Genomic DNA, 6474 nt, shown 5'->3' on the forward strand with positions numbered 1-6474 from the left:
GACTTTCCAGTCATTTAAAGGTGGCTGGTGAAGGAGCTCAGTGTTTTATTAAGCAACTCTTCCACTCTTTGCCTTTTTCCTGGGGGCAGAGATATGCTTTCTTACAACTTCTGTCCATTGATTCTTTTTCTACCATCTGGACAGGGTTATAATACCCTACTCCCTCTTCTCTGTGAAAAACTCTGCAAATATTGTGCTTCCTCCTTCTTTCAGCTTTCTTTTATCCTGGTGAAATGATTAACGATAATAATAAAGAGATATGCCTAACATCTTATTGCCCACTATGACCTAGACACTGGGCTCGATGTTTTGTGCACCCTATTGCTAATTTTTACAAAAACATTATGAGATCAGTATTTTCATACCCATTTTACGGGTGAGAAAAGTCATGCAAATTCTTCGTGGCTGAGCTGGGTTTAGAAGCAGGTCTGTGTGAGTCCAGCTCCACGTCCTTCCCCCGTCCCAGTTCCTTCACGTTCCAGGCATCTCAGCATCCTGATCAGTCTCTGGATTAGTGTTTCCCATAGCAGTGTTTTTCAAAATCTGGTTCAGCAGGATAATTGTTGTTGTTATGACAAAAGAAGAAAAAATACATTTGGAAAACAGTGTGCTAAACAAAATGAAACAAGTTTCTATAGTTTAGGACTTCTCAGAGCCTTTAATGGGCTAAGTGCATTGTGAAACTCTGTGAGGAATGTAGAGTACTCAGGGTTTTCTAATCCTGTTTCATCCTGGGACTCTTTTTGGGGGGAAGGTTTTGCAGAATTATATTTTCCAGTATTAACTTTGGTGAACTGCTCTAGATACAGTTTTTTTTTATTAGTCTTGTTTTGAAAATGTCGTATACCAAACTGAGCATGATATCTTTTATGGAACTGACATGGAAAAAAAAATCCTGTTACGAGATATAATTTCAGCTTGATTAAAACAAAATATTCTTTCAACATATGGATAACTGAGATAATTAATCAATTAGTTATTTTTCGTACCAAGAACTTCTTTTCTTTTCTTTTTGAGGAAGATTGGCCCTGAGCTAACATCCACGCCCATCTTCCTCTATTTTATATGTGGAATGACTGCCACAGAATGGCTTTGTAGGTGGTGCATAGGTCCACGTCTGGGATCCCAACTGGCGAACCCCAGGCCGCTGAAGCAGAGGGTGAAAAATTAACCACTATGTCACCAGGCCGGCCCCTCGTACCAAGAGCTTCTATATGTAGCCAGCCTCTATTCTGACACTGGGGGAAAAACATCCTTGACGTATAGGCACTAACATTTTTTGAGCACCAAAATCTTTTAGGAAAATGCCTTGAACAAAAATAAAATTCTTTTTGAGAAGCAGACTTTCTAGTTGATAGAAATAAGAGGGATGTGGGGATTAATTGTAAAAATGCTGAATCAAGTTTTTGTGGCATGATGCCAGGAAAGTCTCCCTTCCTTTGTTTTAACTCTGAACAAAGTTGCAAGATTTTATCACTTAGTTTCCCACTGATTTAAACTCAATTTGTTTGGGTTTCACATAGGCCTGTCTTTGTGGTTAGCTGTGACATACGTACTGAAGCACCATCTCTGAATGATAAACCACAGCTCATAACTTCCTGAAAACTATGCTTCTTTATTTATATAGGTTATTTTTTTTCTTCCTCATGCCTTGCCTTGTATTTAAATCTTAAAATGTTGGTCAAAAAACCCCACTTTGAGACATTTTTCAAATTAATAGCACAAAATTGAATCTTAGGAGCTTAGTAATTTTTAGCATTAAATTTTTTTGAAGGAAAAACAATTGACTTTCATTTGCAAATCTCTCATATTAGAGAAGTTCGAATAAACCTTTAACACACCCAATGATAACAAGCCCGTCTCTCATAACACCAAGGACTCAGTTATTAGCGGAAAGGGTATGTTTTAAGACTTTGCCTGCTTGTATCTTCTTGATTCCTCCTTTCTCATTTAGAAGCTACATTGAAGTTGCTTGCTGTGAGATAATAGAAAAAATATATATTGGTCTCTGCCCCTGGTTCCTGGCACAGAGCTGCTGAGACCTTGTAAATTCCTAAGTGATAAGAGCACTAGGAGCATCGTGTGTTCTGCTGAGATGACTCTGCGTGGGCTCCTGGGTGGGGGCTGCTCACCAGAAAGAACAAGCCATGAAGGGAAGCTTGGGATTTTCAGCCCCCCCGACCCCTTATTCTCCAGAGAGGGGAGAAGGGCTGGAAATGGACTTAGTAATTGATCGTGCCTATGTGAGGAAGCCTCCATAAAACCCCAACGGCACAGGTTCGAGGAGCTTCCAGGTTGGTGAACACATCACCCTGGGAAGGTGGTGCTACCCAACTCCACCAGGACAGAGGCTCCTATACTTGGGACCCTTCCAGACCTCACGCCTCTGTATCTGTTCATCTGGCTGTTCATCTGTATCCCTTACCATGTCCTTTAATAAACTGGGAAAACTAAGGAAGTGTTTCCCTGAGTTCTGTGAGCTGCTCTAGCAAATTAATCAAACCCTAGGAGGGAGTTGTGGGAACCTCCGATTTGTAGCCAAATGGGACAGCTGTTGTGGGTAACCTGGGGACATACTATTCGCAATTGGCATCTGAATTGGGCGGGAGCAGTCTTGTGAGACTGAGCCCTTAACTTGTGGGATTTGACACTATTTCTAGGTTTATAGTGTGAGAGTTGAGTTAAATTGTAGGACACCCAGCTGATATCGCAGAGAATTGTTTGGTGTGGGGAAAGCCGCCATGCACATTTGGTGATGAGAAATGTTAGAAGTGAAGTGTTCTGAGTGAATAGTAAAGAAGACACACAGGAGAGAAAGACAGGAGGGAAAACCAAAGTTTTTCCAAAAGCGCTTGCCAACCGTCTTTTATTTGGAGCACAGAAAAGTGTCAAGATGAGAAATGAAAGAAAATTCATAGGAGTACTCACTCATCTTCTACAAAAAGGGACTGTCACAGAGACCCATGGAAAGGACTATCCCAGATGCTCTGGGATACAGCCTTCTGATGGAGTTGCTTAAATAACTTTGAGACATACAACTGGACTGAGTCAGGATTTCTAGAAGTCTGTGGAGAAGCTGATGAGTTCATGAGATTGCTAACCCAAGACTGAGCAGAATAAGAATTCATTACATAAGGGGCTGGCCCAGTGGTGCAGCAGTTAAGTTCACACATTTTGCTTCTCCGTGGCCCCGGAAATCACCAGTTCGGATCCCAGGTGCTGACATGGCACCGCTTGGCAAAAGCCATGCTGTGGTAGGCATCCCACGTATAAAGCGGAGGAAGATGGGCATGGATGTTAACTCAGGGCCAGTCTTCCTCAGCAAAAAGAGGAGGATTGGCAGTAGTTAGCTCAGGGCTAATCTTCCTCAAAAACGAAAAAAGAATTAATTACATAAGACTGAATGAACTGAGGCTGGCCCCGTGGCCAGGTGGTTAAGTTCACCCCCTCTTCTTCAGCGGCCCAGGATTTTGCCGGTTTGGATCTCAGGTGCAGACATGGCACTGCTCATCAGGCCACCCTGAGGCGGCGTCCCACGTAGCACAGCCAGAGGCACTCACAACTAGAATATACAACTATGCACTGGGGGGCTTTAGGGAGAAGAAGGGAAAAAAAGATTAGCAACAGATATTAGCTCAGGTGCCAATCTTTAAAAAAAAAAAGACTGAATCAACTGAGGAAGGATGGTTATGGGTTTTGTTTGTAATATTGTAGATGCTGTTCTGTTTTTTGGATATTAAGGAACCCCTTCCTCTTTTCTCTTACACTATCTATAGCTCATAAGCATTTAGTAGATTATGCCTTTGTAAACAGAAATGAAACATTTCTTTTTCCCCTTGCCTCATCTCTCCAGAATTTGGAAATTCTTATTGAGTATTCTTATTTTCATGGTAACATAATTATTTGCATAGATTAAGTAAGAATTTGTACCCTTTGTTAAGAGTACATAATCGGAAATGTTGGTTATCTATCCAAGGCTTTGACTGGAATGTCGTATTGAGGATGATTGTCATAGAATCAGATAGGACCTAACGCTTATAGGAGTTGAGGTTAACTTTGTGCAGCTAATGCCTACAGAGCCCTCATAGGAGAATTGAGCCTGGTACCTGGCTTACGGAGTTCTCAGCCTTATGGGGGGTAAGAAAGGTCACATCCTGGCAGTCCCAGGAAACTTATGATATTTTGAGGACCTTGAAAAGAGAAGAGTTCACCTAAATCTAAAGGTACTATAGATAGAATCTGATGGTGAGTTCTTGACTTGGCTTCCTAGCCTTGAGAGACCTTTAAAAGGTCTAATCTGAGATTCCTTATGAAAACTTCCAGCAAAGCAAACTTAAAAAGACCTATTATGATAAATTACCATTCTTGGTATAACTATGTAAATAGTCAAGCCAAATCTAGTGAGATTGGTCGTATTTTATCATCAAGAATAGTCGTTCTTTGGAATTATCTTTGATCAAAGAGCAGGGGTAACTGTTGAGAGAAATTTGGTGTTTCATTAGAAAACTATAGCACACTGTTGTGGGTTATCAGAGTCTAGTCCTAGTCTGTGAACTACATTATACCTTTTCATTAATTGTAGGTAACTGATGGATATGAAAAAATATATTCAAAACATGTTACCTACCTGTAAATTGGACTAGATCCTTCCATCTTATTTATTGCCAATACTTACCAAATTTTCAATTCTTCCATTTTTCTTCAGTGTCTAGCCACAACCCTCCAAACTAACGATTCCTATTCTTCCGCCTCTTTCCTGGCTTGGCATTGCTGAGAATTAAAACCTGCCTGCTCAGATCCTTATTAGAACTTTAGGTTGTCTTACAGTCAGCCCTTCCCGCCAGGATCTGAGGAAGCATTGAGAATTAAAGCGCCACAACTTGGCGTGTACTTCACAGGACTCAGCCCTGCGGCAGTCGGCGCATGAGCTGGATTTCTCTCTGGACAAGCCACTCTCTGGGCTACTAAGGAAGTCTGACCAAATGCTCAAGTCATGCAGGCCCTTATGTGAGAGGTAACTGTGACTGGACAGCATCACCAAGAACATCTACATCTTAGCTCCAAGGAACTCGATAAACAGTGCTGCCTATTTGAAAGATTTTAATCTACCAATCTTAGACTTTAATACGACCTTTTATAGTGATATTTCTCTTTTGTATTTCAGGCATCCCTCTTTTAAGAAGCCTGACCCTAAAACAAATGACCTTTGCCACCACCTCTTAATAGATGGTTCAACTGATTTTGCAGGAACGACACCAATAAGACTCTTCAGGATACAATTTCTTAGACTGCTTCAACCAATCAGGAGATTTCTGATCCCTTTGAGTCATTCAGTCGCAAATGATATGATTCATGTTGAACAAAATGGGGGACAGACAATGTTTAATTTTACCTAAACCCAGTGATTCTGGAAAACAAGTTAAAGTTAAGAAATTCCCCCTCTCTGTGTCCTGGAAATCGACTTATTGCTAAGAACCACCCTTTCCCATATGGCTTAGATAAAATTCATGGATGCCCCCCTTATTTACCTATAATAAGGCGGGACATAGACCCTCCAAATTTCCATTCTCTGTCTCATAAAAGACTAGCTGAACTGCTTGTGCCCATGGAATTGGAAAGAAAGTGCTCATTAATCCAACTTAGGTTAAATTTCTCTCGTCTTCTAGGCCCCTAAACTTTCACCCACCCTCAGTCTGAGACAGCATTTGCCCCATTTAAGGGCCCTGCTGAAAATAGGTTGACCCCAGGGCAAAATATCCTTGATCTGCTATCCAATCATTCCACTCCACCCTTTCATCCCACTTCTCCTTGTTTACTCCTCCCTGTAAGAAAAACCCTTTTTGCCCAACCTCTGAGATCCTACAGATCCTATTGTCAGAGAGTTCTCCCTATAGCAGCAGCACCTTCCCTCCTCCCACCTTGCATTAATCCTTTGGAACAAAGTCTCTCCTTGCCTAAATCTGGATTTGTTTTTTGACACCATATAACTGTTTTATTCACTTTACGGCAGGTTAAACACATAATATTTTAGTGAGGACTTTTAAGTATACAAGATTGAAAAGTTTCAAAGATGTGTTTATGGTAGTAAGAGAAATAGTTGCACCAAAAATAAGTAATATAACAGAAGTCCGTTCTAATAGGATTTACTGATAATAGCAATTACTGATGGAATTGGAAATTCTAGTAATAGTATAAATACTGATACCTTAAATTCTAGAACTTAACTCTGTTTGTAAAAAATATCCTGGAAACATTTTAGTTAAAAAGAAAGTTAAGTTCATAGCAATTTTGCATGATATTAAATGGTGAATACATGTTGACAAATAAAAATGTTAAGCAATAGGATATATTGGAGAATATGAGGAAGCCATTTGGTGTAAACCTACTTAGGCCTGTCCTTGTCTTTCCAAAAGGGGCTGACCGTGGCTTTTGAGCATGCATTGTATATCTGCTTTAGAGATTCCCTATGGCAAG

This window comes from Equus przewalskii, chromosome 13 (genome assembly GCF_037783145.1).
Source record: "Equus przewalskii isolate Varuska chromosome 13, EquPr2, whole genome shotgun sequence".
In the NCBI taxonomy this organism is placed as follows: Eukaryota; Metazoa; Chordata; class Mammalia; order Perissodactyla; family Equidae; genus Equus; species Equus przewalskii.